Below are 15,130 nucleotides of genomic sequence, written 5' to 3' on the forward strand. Positions count from 1 at the left end.
AACCAGCAATCTAAGTCTGATTGTACAAATTACTTTCACATCTGTTGTTAAGACACTGAACTAAACACAGTGAAGCCTGCAATATATTTATCAATTTGTATGTTCCACTGCTAGAGTAATGCTAGAGCAATGTAAAGCATCTTTACATTTCATAGATACAGTTTAGAGCAGATGGTCACTGATTTATCTTCACTGTATGACTGAATCATAGCCATGTCAATGAGTGCTTCGGTTTTCCCATTTCCAGCACTACTACAGTCTAACATTACACTTAGTGAATATAATTAGAAATTTCTGTCACTCTCAATAATGAAACACGTATTTAATTTGATAAACTAGCTGGGAGAGTGCCTGTAAGCTTATTTTATATGTTGGTTGGAAAAAATTCACGTTGTCATCATGAAATGAAACATGAGACTCGCTGGTTAGATCAGATCTCTATATTCATTTACACTATGTATGACAACAAGAGAGATTAGGATGAAGTTCTGCCCTGCACTACATTCTCATTTTCTACAACACTATGAGGAAAACCCAGTGCTTCTCAAAATGGTGGAGGCTGTAGGAGGGGGATAGTGCTTCCTGTACTCCATTCTTTTCACCCACTAGCCAGATGAAATTAATTTTCATGTCATGCTGGACCTTCCCCTCATATGGCAGATCTCCTTTCAGAAATCTTCAGCATTACGTTATATAAAAAGCGTCTTAAATGAATTCAACTCTCATATTGCCATTTTTCACCATTACTGAAGTACGTGATAATGGAGCCTTCTTTTCCACATTCTCAGCCTGTCTCTAATAAACTATTTTCCTTTTTTTCCTACATTAGGATTTTTTTTTCTCTGAAGTTATGTGATATCTGCAAAGAGAAATTCTCAAATTATCAAGCATTTCTATATAATATCAAGTACATTATCACATACTCCTAACCTTGGAGTAGTCTTGTCATGTTCTGAACCAGGGCTCAGTAAACCATGAAAAGAAGTGAGACCTTGAACAGAGCCAATTATTCTACAGTTTGATACTGTTTAATCAGCAATAAATAAATAGATAAATATTTGTGGACAAGTTTTTTACATAAAGGAAAATCTCTTCTCATCCAGCCTCTCGATGAACACTGTTTTAACATCACCCTTCATGTGCTAAGAAATAGCAGGAACTGTATGCAACAAAACTGTTTTAGATTATGTCAGACAGATATTACTTGATGTGTTTGCAGGATACTGTCATTTACCATACATTTGAGTTGTCTGTTTTGAAAAGAAGCTGAGAGAAAGGTTTAAGATCTTGTGTTCATTTGTTAATTACTTTTTTTTTTTTACTTTATTATATCAGAATTAACTTCAGATGAAAAGAAAGACAAAAGAGAATATCTTTCCATTTCCTTGGGGGCAGGAAATAATAAACAGAAAACATCACCAACAAAAAACAATCAGACAGGCAAAAAGAATACCTTCTTTTCAATGAATAATCCAGTTCAGAAGGAGTCATGTTTACCACTGCTAGGTAAATTTGAATTCCACCTTCCACATCCTTATGTACCCACTTGCACACAGTCATCACTTTCATAGAATCACAGAATTATAGAATGGCCTGGGTTGTGCTCCAGCCCTCTGATCATCTTGGTCGCCCTCCTCTGGACCCATTCCAAGAGCTCCATCTCCTTCTTGTGCTGAGGGCTCCAGGCCTGCATGCCGTACTCCAGACGGGGCCTCACAAGAGCTGAGTAGAGGGGGACCACCACCTCCCTCTCCCTGCTGGCCACTCCTCTTTTAATGCAGCCCAGAACATAGTTGGCCTTCTGGGCTGCCAGCGCACACTGCTGGCTCACGTCCAGCTTCTCATCCGCCGCTTTGAAATGTACCTGCCTTGTATTTAAAACTGTTAAGTACTTCTGTTCCTCTGATTTCATCACAGAAATAGAAGATAAAAATTGGGAATGAGTCAATAATTTTATTCTGACTACAAGATAGAACATTCATATATTTTTCTGAAGCTTTGGTGTTTGTACACAAGTGTTTTCCTATGATATGACGCCCAAATAGATTTGCAGTGTCTGGAGTTTTGCTCCGTTGGAGTTTCAACTATGAAATTCCCCTGAAGAAACACTCTGCCAGTTGTATGAGTAATTATCACTGAACCTAAAGTGTTTTTCAGAAATACATTTTTTTATCACATTTTCCCTCCAAGAACTATTGAAATAAACAAAGTTTGCCTTTGACTGCATTGTACATTATGATAAAGATGATAAATTCATGTTCAGTAGAAAAAAATGAAATTACCATTACTGTTAAAATGCTAATTTGACTTTTTAAGCAGGAAATATATAATTAATTTTAACTTTGGATACTTGTATGTCGTATTTTCCTCTTACACTGCCAGTGTAGAAAGTTGTTATACTGCTTTCTTTAGCCTTAAAGTACATTGAATAACAGAATTTAATAACAGAATTCCATTAGCATGAATATAGGGATTTTTCCAGAAGGATGCATTTGAAAAATGTTATCCATTGAATATCGGAGCCACTAGGATTTCTTTCTAAGCAAGCTGGTGATATTAATGGAGTGCTTTTTTTCCCTCAAATGATTTCTTTAGACAGCATATTGAGTTTGAGGAGACACCATGTAAAAAAGTGTTGTCTTTTTCTTTTTTCTTTTTTTTTTTAACCTCATATTACCTGGGGATTTATACAGCTGACACAAAGTAGAATCTGTAATTGCGAGAATATACGTCAGCAAATATATAAATTGACTAAACTGTAAAATTAGAGAAGTCTTTCTATGCTTGGATTTTAAAGTTTTACACTGAAAAGTGTATAGGTAGATATTCTACTTGTGTTCTCTTCAGAAGAATGAATTTTACTGTTATTTTAAGCCACAAGATATATTTTTATCTTCAGCAACATCTCTTAGCTTGAATCAATCTTCCAGAATATTTTCTGGAACATATCATGTGAAACTTTTTTTTTTTACGTTAATGATATCTCTGCTGCTCTTATTGTGCATAGGGATAACTGAATTCCATGGTTGACAGCAATAGCAGAATTATGTTCAGGATGCTAAATAACTTTTTCACAGAAATCTTTTTGTTTGTTTTGTTGGAAGAAAGGGCTGATTTGTGAAACAATGAAAGATACTGATTTGGCAAGGAGTTATTTCAACCTAAAGTTTGCTGCATTGATTCAGGGATCATGCAGACAATATCATACACTATCATATCAGCTACTGTAGGTTAAAATGTTTGTGGCTGACCTTTCCTAATAGTCCTTAAACTTTCATTTTGAGGGTTGATAAATGTATGGAAAGATACGAGGAAAAGTCAAACCACTTAAAAATTAATTTGTTTTGGTATTTTCCACTGTACGTAAATTTGATTAAAGCAAAAGAATAAAGTAATCAGAAATTAATTTTTGTTTTTGTTTTATGATAATTCATTTCTTTATATGTAATAGCTTAGGTTCTGAAGAATCATGGCATAATGCATAAACTGGACTGTAATGTATTTCAAACAGTTTGACATTGATGACTGATGGTGCAATTTTTGATTCGGAAGGCTCTATGATGCATTATTCCTATTTCTGTGTGCTTATATGTGAAGTTCTTTTATAACGTATATGCAGCAAAGCTTTTGTAGAATTTACAAGGAATTTTTCATGAAACTTGTTTTTCATTATAAAATCATAATCTGTTTTAATTTTAATGTTTTGCTATAATGCAGTCAATGAAATATTAAGAAAATATTTTCTGTTTTAGGGTACAGGGATTGCACTGAGCTCCCAGGGCAGGGCTTGGTACTTGGCTAGGATTGCCTGGGCCTGAGCTCGTACCAGCTTGGATCAACAGCAACTACATGGTCACAGGACTGGCCTAAGCCAAATGTCTGTAATAGCTATGGATGGAGAAAGCTGGAGAAATCCAACCAGTCACCTCCAGGCATGCTCCTTGGGGCCAGGGGAGGCAGTGGGTCACCTTCTTGGCAGAGTCCAGACACCAGTGTGAGGCAAGCAATCTAGTATAGAAGAATGCATAAAAATAGATTCAGAATATCCAGGTGTGACAAGGAAAGAATTTCCACTACCACAAACATCATATTTCTCTTGAGGAAGACTTCAGGATACTTACAATGCATTGTACCCTCCTCCGTGTCCATTCTTCTTGGGACAAACTGGTGCTGTTGACTTGAGGACACAGAGGAACATTGGAAGAGTGAGAATAACACTCTTATTAGAGAAAAAGGATAGAAGTTTTCCTAATAGCAATTTTAAAGATATTACTGAGACTTTGTTCATAAAAATGCACCAGCATTACTAAAACTGAAATAACAAAACAAAAATCATTACTAGCCTCTTATGAAATGTTAATCAACCACAAATTTCTTCTCTTGTATTACTAAAAAGTTTTGATCACACACATACACACAGATTTATAAATGCAGCCACCCTCTTGGGTTTGGGGGTTCCCTTACTTGTACACTTCTCTTATGGATGTTCCAGAATTGTGCACACCTGTGTAGCTCCTGACATATCACTCATTCTCATACTAGCAAGATGGCATTCCACTGGTTCATAGGTTCACACACCTGACCATAGGTTTCTATGTGCTGCAACCCATGCTGGTCTCCAGCACCTGGGATCAGACACTTTGTACCAGATGACAGGTCTTGATGCCAGTAGGGAGCAGTGCCCACTGCTGCATCTGCTCCAAGGTCTCTTCCTGTTAAAAGTATTCACACTTCATTTAAACCTCATTTCAAGCTGAATCCTTTGTTTCAAATGTCTTCATTTGATTTCCTGCCTACTGTTATATATGACTGATGATCACTGTCTTCTTTAACATGATGAGTTTTGGGTGAACACCCTTCCAAAGAATTTTGGGACTCCCACTGACATATATTACATATATTCAAATTTCTGTCTTTAGATATGCTGTTATCTGGGACAAAGGTGAGTCCCATGGGCACGCCACATCAGTATAAATGAGTAACCAAGTGAGAGAGTAATATAATGTGACATTTTAAGAGCAGGGTATTAAAAAACCATGGATTAAGAACGCAGCCATTCAGAGTTAGTTCTAGGAGACTTTCATGATAGTTTCCACAGCACAACTTCTCATACTATACTGGGATTTAATTTCCTTCCTCTTTCCACATTTCAGTTTCGTGTTTCGCTCCCTACTGTTGTTAACTGAATTGTACATTAGGTTCCATATCAAGTGTCCAATTTTTCATTTCCATTCACTTTACTTATTTACATCAGAATAAAGTCTATGTAAAACTTAATTAAATCAGGAAAGATTTAATTTTCACCATTTTGCAGATGCTGCACACAGATGTAATTGGCTACATAAGGTGAAAATCTTGCTGAGGGTATCAGTTCTGATGCAGGTGTGTTCTGCAGCCAAGTGGGACTGCGAAGTACAGGGGCTTTCCTGAGCTGGGGAGACTGCAGCAGAGCAGACACCCACCAGCAGCTGGCAGTTCTTAGGGAGAACTGAATATAGGAGGAGTAGTCTTCAGGCTGCAGGGAGTTGGACAGAAGTACCTCATGGGAAGCTGGTTTTGAAGATGCTGGAGTCCATCAGTGCTGGTCACTTTCTAAGCACCATGTCCTAAGAGCAGAGGAGCAAGCATGTAGTTGGGGCAGAAGAATGGCTTGGCTGACCAGATATCTTCCAGAGTTTAGGCTGAAAAAGAAAGCATATGGCCACAGCAAGTGAGGAGAGCAGCCCAGGAGAAACAGATCTGGGGATTCTCATTGAACATGACTCAAGAGTCTCTCCTGACAGCCAAAAGGGCCACCTGTACCTGGGGGGTGCATCAGGCATAGCATTGCTGCTTGGTCAAGGGAAGGTATTGTTCCAGTCTGCTCTGTCCTGGTGTAGCCTCATTTGAGCACTGTTTGCAGTTTGGGCTGCCAAAACATAAGAAGGATATAAAGCTATTAGAGAGTGCTGGATGGAGTGCAGTAAAGATGTTGATGAACATAGAGGGCAAGATGTTCAAGGAGTGTCTTTCAGGTTCCTCATGAGGGGAACAGAGCGACAGATGCAGGTCTCTGGTGACAGTGATAGGATCTAAGGAAACAGCATAAATCTGTGTCAGGGGAGGGTCAGGTTAGATATTACAAAAGGGTTCTCCACCAGCAGGGTGGCTGGTTACTGGAAGAGGCTCCTCAGGGCAGTGGTCAGGGCACCAAGCCTGCTGGAATTCAAGAAGCATTTGGACAGTGCTCTCAGAAATATGGTTTGAATGTGGGGTTGTCCTGTGTGGAGCCAGGAGTTGGACTTGTTGTTTGTTGTGGTTCCTTTCCAACTCAAAATATTCGATGACTCCATAATTCTATATAGCAATTTTTTATTCTGAATTCTAACAATCAATAAGATCTATGTACAACATTTGGCAGCTTAACCCTGTTGATTGCTCAAAAGATGTACAAGTAGATTCAATATATTCATAGTTAAATATTTGTACATACATCAGAGTATGCAGTAAAAGTTATGTGGATGAACAAGCATTTGAATTTTTCAGTGTAACTGATATCTTCCCAAATTTTTCATAGTTTGGGACAGGGAAATGAGATAAGAAAGGAACAGACCCAGAAGCCATAATTAGATATATTTTTGATGTGATAATATTATGTGATATAGTACTTATTAATCCAGATCCAGCTAGGAGAGAAACAAATGGTAGATTGTCCAGAGGGTCTGGTGAAAGCCTAGATGATGCTAGAAAGGAAAAGTTAACAAGAGTGATATTTAACAAAATGGTTATGGGAGAAAGAACAAAGGAAGAAACAGATCTGCTGGGACATTGTTATAAGATCTGGCACCAGGAGATGCCCAATGTAACTTTGTAAATACATTCATTTCCACAAAAGAGGAACAAAATCCACACACGACTGGAAAGAAGAAACCTATGACATTTTGTTCCCTTCACATAATATAAGGCATGTGTCTATCTTGGGCATTGTGCAACTCTGGTTTTAAGCACTGGCTGCCAAAATTAACAAAGCTTGTCCCGAAATTCTGAGATTTACATGCTAAGCATGTTGGTGATGCCATCTTTTGACCTGCAGTTCTTTCTTCGTAATCAAGGTGTTTTTTTCCTCCCAGAGAAACTTCAGATATAAAACTGTAATAAGGAAAGGCACTGAAATAAAGAGTAAATTGGTTGTTTTTTTTTTTTTTTGGTTTTTTTTTGAAAAGTAAAGCTCTACAAAATACAGTGGAAACAGTAGTGGAAATGCACTGTCCTTATCTACTACAATCAAACTCCTTTTCAGAACAGAACAAACTGCATATTTTTTAAAAAAACTTTAATAACTTATAGTTGCATTTGCAATTATATTCTAATCTCTTTAAAGCAATATGAAGTACCTGGTTTACAAAGACTTAAAGACAGCTAAACATTGTCAATTTAAAATTTTCACTAAACTAACTGATTTCTTATTAGTGGATCCATTAATCATCTTTCTTCCGTGGGTTTTTTTTCTTTTTTTTAATCTGAGTTTAAGACTACCAGCTTATTTTTTCAGTTTAATTTAGCATGTTAAAATTTGGGCCATTGACAATAGGAACAAAAGGAGTTAAAAAGACCAAATTAGCTGTCTGGGAGGTGAAATGGTAGAGTTTATGATGAATTGAATAAAATTATGTTCTGAGTTATTTAGAAGAGGGTTTACAACTTCACTAGATACTTCATTAGTCTACTTTAGAGATTAGAATATGAATAAGCCATATGCATTTGTGTGCATCTTCTGCTCAATTAAAATGAAAATGTTAGCCATAAAGACAAGGCTGTGAATCCTGAGTTCTCTAAGGAATTTCAGAAGATACCCTGTTGTTTTAAAATTGATGTTTTATGAAACAGAGTACATTTTCTTGATCCAGGAGGATACAAAAGTTCTAGAACTGAACAGATATTGATTTTAAAGCTCTCTTCCATTAGCTTTAATTAGGTTTTAGTGGGTCAGAATTTCTGAAAATTAAGTCTATCAAGCAAAATTACATTACTATTGATCCCAGAGCCTAAGTGACAAAGGAATGTTTGGAAAATTAGCATTAATAAGGTGGATCGATATCTACAATATCTGAATTCTCAATAAGAAATTTTAATTAGTCAGTATATCAAATTAATCTTTGAATTGAGCCTCTCTGTGTCTCTTTTTCCTGGTTTCCAAAGGGAAATGGCAGAGAGAAATATGTGTTTAAGGGAAATACAAACTGCTTTGTACTGATAATGGTAAATTAACCCAAAATCAAATCAAAATTAGATTTCCTGTGGAACCTATGTTGCTATGTTTAAAACTAGACTGGTGTGATTTCATGACAGTCTACCATGTAACCAAGCATCAAGAGAAGTAAAATGTACAGGAATTATATCAATTTTCACTGTTGTTTGTTTTAATGTGCCTCTTTTCCAGAAGTTTTATTTATGTAGTATCTTAGCTAACACCACTGTGAATAGCATGACTTGATGCATGCTTTCACTGTCCTCTGTAAATTGAATAAAATAAGTAGATAATGTGTGAAATATCCTAGTGGACGTCCTTGATTAATCACAGCTCAGATTCACTTCCTGCAGATTGTGTCATGATTCAGTCTCTTCGTACTGTATTCACAGTCTCACTCTTTAACATATTTTCTTCTGTAACATTCTTATTAATGTTTCTTCTTTGTAAATCACAGCTCATTATTTCTCTGAAAGTGCTGAAGAATTCTCTGGTCAAATAGCTGAAAACTGTTACTTTATGGTGGTCTTCCAAATCACATTGTTCTAAATTTATATTTTAAGGATAAAAAGGAAAATTATGTGTGCATATTGCTTAACAAAAAATCAGTCATAAATACATACCAGTTTTACCAGAGTGAAATCCGCAGCATGTCCTAGATAAGATATTCTAGTGGTCAATAGCTATTTCTCAAAAACACTTTATGTTTTGTATATTATTTGTAGTCTGGATGCATTTGATCTCCTTTTTATATTAAAATATGCATTAGAAAGCTCTTGGCATTTAGTAATATATTAACTATTATGAAACTTAAGGGTTATAGACAGCTTTTCATCTCCTTAGTTTCTGAGTCCAAAGCTGAAGATTTTCATGAAGAATTTATGGTAGAAAGTTCTTCCTTACTAATTTGCCCTTTTCGTTTTTGTTGGTCATAAAGATAAATGTTAAAAGAAGCCACACTGAGCAGTATGATAAAATTAATAAATATAATTTGTGATGTGTATGCAAAATACCCCAGGTCGAATTTGAAACTTTGAAGCAGTTCAGTCTAATGACAAGATTGTACTGTAGTACTAAATTAACAAGAAAATAATATATTTAATCCTTTCACTACAGAGTAACACAACATTAGACTTCAGCCTCCTTAAATTTTCATCACAAAGCAGACTGTAGAGGCAGTGTAACATTCTTATTGTACTTTTCAAATTGTTTCAGCATCCACAAGTAGCTATGTTGTATCAGTTTTACTACCCCACTTCAGTTTACATGTTCGTGAATTAACTATCTTTTAAGCCACTGCATCAAACTATTTCCTCATTTTTGGATGGTAGGTCACAATCTCTTTTAAGGCCCTGAATAATTCACATGCTCTGGAATATAGCTTTCCCTTTTATGTCCATTTAGCTTTCTTCTAATTAGAAACTGCTATCTGATATCCAATAAGATACTGAATTATTTTGGCAACTACTGTGTTCCTGTATCTTTTGGATAGCATCCTCAAGAATCCAGGTTTTCAGTATGAACTTGGCACTATCACAGTGAAGTTATCACTGATATAAAATTATTAGTAGTCTATAAATGATGGATAAGAATTATAGTTTCCTGTGTGACATTGTAAAAGTTTGTAAATGAGTAATAGTGGAATCACTATGCTTACATTTTTAAAAACCCTTCAAAATAAAAAATTCTCCAGTTGTGAATCACACCTTTCAGATTTATTCGTAAGCCCAACAACCATTTTGACCTACTTCTGCTTAAGATACACCAAGAAAATATAAAGGATTGGTTTCTGTATACTCTATTGTTGGTAACTTACTCTAGTTTAGAGTGGATAACATTAACACTTAGATTCAAAGGCAGGCCATAAAATACACTAGCAAATAGAGGATTTTTCCCAGGGTCTCTGAACCTGCACAGACTGCTAACATATCCTGCCTTCAAAATTTCAGTGAACAGTGTTGACAGAGAGAAAAATCACCACTGCAACCCTACTCCTACACATGTACATCTGCTTTATTATCAAGTCAGAAGCTCCACTAAATTCATTGAGAATTTTTAATAGAGCTGAATTAATTAGGTATTTCAGTAGGAAAACACAGAATTAAATGTTCATTTCAGTGACTAAGCAGAGGTGAACCACAAAATGCAATTTCCAACATTCTTCTTGTAGCATATGTTATATTCGGTGGCATAAGCCTATACATCAAAGTGCAGATCATCACTGGATGTGGTGCTCAGGGACCTGATGTAGTGGTGGGTTGTTAGAGTTAGAGTAGTATGGTTAGGTTGCGGTTGGACTTGATGATCTTGAAGGTCTTTTCCAACCTGAGCAATTCTATGATTCTATGATTCTGTGATCATACATATACAATCCTTATACAGTGCCAGATGGTATTTCTTTTCATTAAACTGTATTTTTTGAATGATGCTCATTCAAATGACAAAAACATCTTCTTTTCTTCACTTGAAAAACAGAAGTTTTTTTGTGTTTTTTTTTTTCCAAGAAATGGAAGGTTGCTTAATATGCATCTATTCCTTGCCAAAATTATCTATAGTCTGGATGCACAGATTGTTAGAGATTCAAATTGTTACTGAATTCAAGTGGAAAAATACAAGTGTGAGCTTGTATGGTAAAAATATGTACTGTGGTGGGAAAGTGCTAGCCACAAATGTTTCTAAAAGAATCATTGTCATATCACCAGTTGTTTGTTTGAATAGTAAATAACTACACCCATAGGCATATGTAGCATGAATTAAATAATATTCTACCTTGTCTTGTTCTTTTCCAGTGTGAAGTTAAATACTCTTGGCCAGAAAAAAAAAAAGGATACAATTTTAGCAGCAGAAAGAGAATGACAATAAACACATAGCAGCCATGGAGATATTAGAACTAATATAGAAATATTTTTTGTGCTGTATCCAGAATTTTGAATTAAGACATGACAGTATCAGAGTACTGGTTGATTAGCAAGTGGGTCATATTTTATGTGCTTTACTTTCATAATATTTTAGCAGGCACAGTGTCATAATTAACCAACAGATCTGATAAAAAAGAGGAACTATATTACTACAAGCTACTCATAAATGAATATGCTGTATGTACAGTTGCATTTTCTTCTTTCTCATCTAATTTAATTTTCTCTGAAAGTCTGTGCCTTAAGACACATTCTCTTTTTCCCTTCTTTCCTGATAGAGCTGTGAAAGATTAGCTAGTGATACATGAAAAAAGACAGCAAGGCACACAATTTGCTTTTAAATACTGTTTTGGGATAGGGTTTCTGTTTTCTTCACAATATTGTGTATTAAAATGAATCAAAATCTCCAATGAAATACTCACTTCTGAGAGTATAACAAACTTGTACTTGCAGAGTAATGCATAAAAACTGATGGAAGAATTTTAACTAGCTCAATTAACTGGGAAGATTCTTAATTCTCCAACTGGTCAGATATGTTTCTGTTTAGAGAACTTGAGACTGAAGCTGAGATAGCTGATTTTAGTTAACAAAAGACCAAGCTGAAAAGAATCCTAACTTCCTGCCCTCCCTCTCTCTGATTTCTGCTTAGCAGCCAATACAAGTATCTTAAAAAAAAATAAAAAATAAAAAATAAAAAATAAAAAATAAAAAATAAAAAATCACGAACAGAGCTGAAAAGAAATGCTGAACAAATAATGGATTTTTTTTTTCAGTTCACTGGAGGGTCTACAGACAACAACAAAATGTTACCAGCAGTACTTAAAAGGGTTTTTTCCCCCCCTATACTTGGGATGAAACAAAATGCAACAGAAATTGATTAAGCAAAACCACTTATCTCATGTAAAAATGAAATATTAAAAATTATTCTGGATAGTTAAAATCAAAAGCTAACTTCAAATCCATTTTTTAATCTAATATTAAATGAGTGGCTTCAATATTTTGGAGGACAGAAGGATATAAATTCTGAATTTAAAATTTGTACTATTTGTCTGAGGATGTATACATACATAAATGAAACACAACTTAAAAGTTTTGAAGAACAATATGAAATTCATGCTGTAGCCAATCATTTAGAATTTAGGTGATTCTGTTCCAAATAATTTGTCAGGCTAAATCAATTACAGTATTATGTTAATATACTTCTTACGTTAAAATGTGTAATAAAATATTAGTGTTTATCAACATTGTTTTTCTCCTAAAGCCAAAATATAACATCATACCAGACCTTATGAAGAAAATCGTCTCTGTCCCAACTTGTTCCACGTCATTTACATCATGCTCAAGTCCCACAGTTTCCCATATCTCTTAACTAACTACTATCATCTATCCTGCTTTTTTATATGCACACACACATACCATTCCTGTGTCTATTGGCATCTCAGTAAATTGTCTGTGAAGTTCATTGCAGGGAAAGGTGCTGGCTTGAAGGCTGGGGCCAGAAAGTGGTGGTGAATGGAGTTAAATCCAGCTGGCGACTGGCCACGAGTGGTGCTCCCCAGGGGTTGGTGCTGGGGCCTGTCCTTTTCAATATCTTTGTTGATGACCTGGATGAGGACATAGAATGCACCCTCAATACCTTTGCAGATGACACCAAGCTGGCAGGAAGAGTCAGTCTGCCTGGGGGTAGCAAGGCCCTACAGTGGGATCAGGACAGTCTGGATGGCTGGGCTGAAGCCAATGGGATGAGGTTCAACAAGACCAAGTGCCGGGTCCTGCACTTGGCCCCAACAACCCCAGGCAATGTTACAGGCTTGGGACAGAGTGGCTGGAAGACTGTGTAGAGGAAACGAACGTGGGGGTATTGGTCGATGCTCAGTTGAACGTGAGCCAGCAGTGTGCCTGGGTGGCCATGAAGGCCAATGGTATCCTGGCTTCTATCAGAAATAGTGTTGCCAGCAGGAGCAGGGAAGGAATTGTCCCCCCGTACTCAGCCCAGGTGAGGCCGCACCTCGAGTACTGTATCTGATTTTGGGCTACTCACTACGGGGAAGACATTGAGTCCCGGGAGCATGTCCAGAGAAGGGCAGCTAAGCTGGTGAGGGTTCTGGAGCACAGGCCTTATGAGGAGCAGCTGAGGGAGCTGGGATTGCTCAGTCTGAAGAAGAGGAGGCTCAGAGGCGACCTTATTGTTCTCTATAACTTCCTGAAGGGAGGTTGTGGTGAGGTGGGGGTTGGCCTCTTCTCTCCCAAGTTGTGCCAGGGGAGATTCAGGCTGGACATTAGGAAATTCTACTTTTCTGAAATAGTGGTCAGGCACTGGAATGGGCTGCCCAGGGAGGTGTTCATGGAAAGTTTAGACATTGTGTTGAGGGCCATCATTTAGTGAGAACTATTGGTGGTAGGTACGCGTTTGAACTGGATGATCTTGTAAGTCTTTTCCAACCACAGTGATTCTATGGTTATAATGTCCAGCCTGAACCTCCCCTGCCACAACTTGAGGCCATTCCCTCTAGTTCTATCACTAATTATGCAAGAGAAGAGGCCGACCTCCAGCTTTCTCTGTCTGTTTTGTTGTCATTTTTGTTTCTTATTTTGCTCTTTTTAAATGCAAGGTTCTAACAACAGATATAAAATAATGTAATAATCATGGATTACTGATACAAATTGAAGCCTCTTCTCCTCCTTAATGCATTTGGAATGAAGACTGCATATTTTATAGCTATATGCAAAAATATTGACCTTTTCTCACATTTTCTGTGTCAGTAGCTATTTCCTAACTCTTGACTAAATTGAGTAATATTTAGCTTGACTTTACTATAGCGCAAAGAGTTTTGTCTGTTTTTCTTCTCCCTCTTAGTCCTTTTCTCTTCTTATTATTTCCTCTCGTTTTCGATGGCAACTCACCCTCATGGTGTTTTCTGCAACCTCAGCATTGTCAGAATCTTTCAGATTGATGCTTCTATTTTGAACAAATTCCATACATACTAAATCTCTAATCCATTGCTTATGACAGTGATTTTGACAGCTCTGTTGTGCTTGTATTTTTATCAATATTATTTAACTGTATTGTGGATTGGACAATCTCACTGTTTACAGCCTTTGTTATTGTATGATTGTTCTGAGAATTTAGTCATAACCTTGGCTGATCTCTAAAATGTATGGTAGTAAAACTTGTAATTGTGTAATTTGTTTTCTATAATAAAAGCAAATACATTTACATTAATTGTATATTGGTACTATTTTAATTTAAATATTGATGTTCTATAATGCAGTACCAACAACTGCTGTCTTTAAAAAATATCTGTAAAATTACCCTTATATTTGTAAATATAGTGGTCAAACCAGTTTATGATCTAATCTTAAAATCACTCAACTTTCTATGAAAAATAACTTCTGATATTTACACTAATATTAGACATATTGGAATGAAAAGAAATAGTCTATGTATCTATTGTCTAGTTCTCATGTCTTCATGAGAATTTTTAGTCCTCTTGAATCCTGACCTATCAAACCCAGAGTACTGATTTTTTTTTTGATTGCAAACTATTTAGAGAAATCTTTATAAATGAATAAGTTAAATAAGAATCATAAATTCCTTTTTTTAAAAAAAAAATCTTTTATTACAGTAATATCCGCTGTTGCATTGTTATGGTATATATAACAATTCAACACTTCATAGATAGTGTTCTTAGATTTAATTAACAGGATAGGAAGTTACAAATGATGCACAGCTCTTTAACTGTAGTAGATATTTCTATGTGCCTTTGAGTACAAGGAGGAAGAAAAATTTGAATAGAATAACTGCATGCTTTCCTGGGAGAATTTATTTTTATTTCAAAAGCTCCAAATTTCTGGAAGGGTCTTCCATTACTTCAAGAAGATTTGTCATGTCTGTGACTGTCAAAATAATTATTAGATGCTTACTAGTCCTCCAAAGTTAAAGTATGTGAAGAGAAATGGGCTTGCCTATGAAGAGATATGTGTAATA

General features: G+C 36.0%; 1 long non-coding RNA gene across 1 annotated transcript; it reads right to left on the reverse strand.

Moving 5' to 3' along the window:
• Window positions 1,171–6,050, reverse strand: LOC110394381. The gene is made up of 4 exons (XR_002435584.1): window positions 5,803–6,050; window positions 5,540–5,681; window positions 4,122–4,177; window positions 1,171–4,008 (listed from the first exon to the last, which is right to left on the reverse strand). It is a non-coding gene; the product is annotated as an uncharacterized LOC110394381 (long non-coding RNA).

This window comes from Numida meleagris, chromosome 2, assembly GCF_002078875.1.
Source record: "Numida meleagris isolate 19003 breed g44 Domestic line chromosome 2, NumMel1.0, whole genome shotgun sequence".
NCBI classification, from domain to species: domain Eukaryota; kingdom Metazoa; phylum Chordata; class Aves; order Galliformes; family Numididae; genus Numida; species Numida meleagris.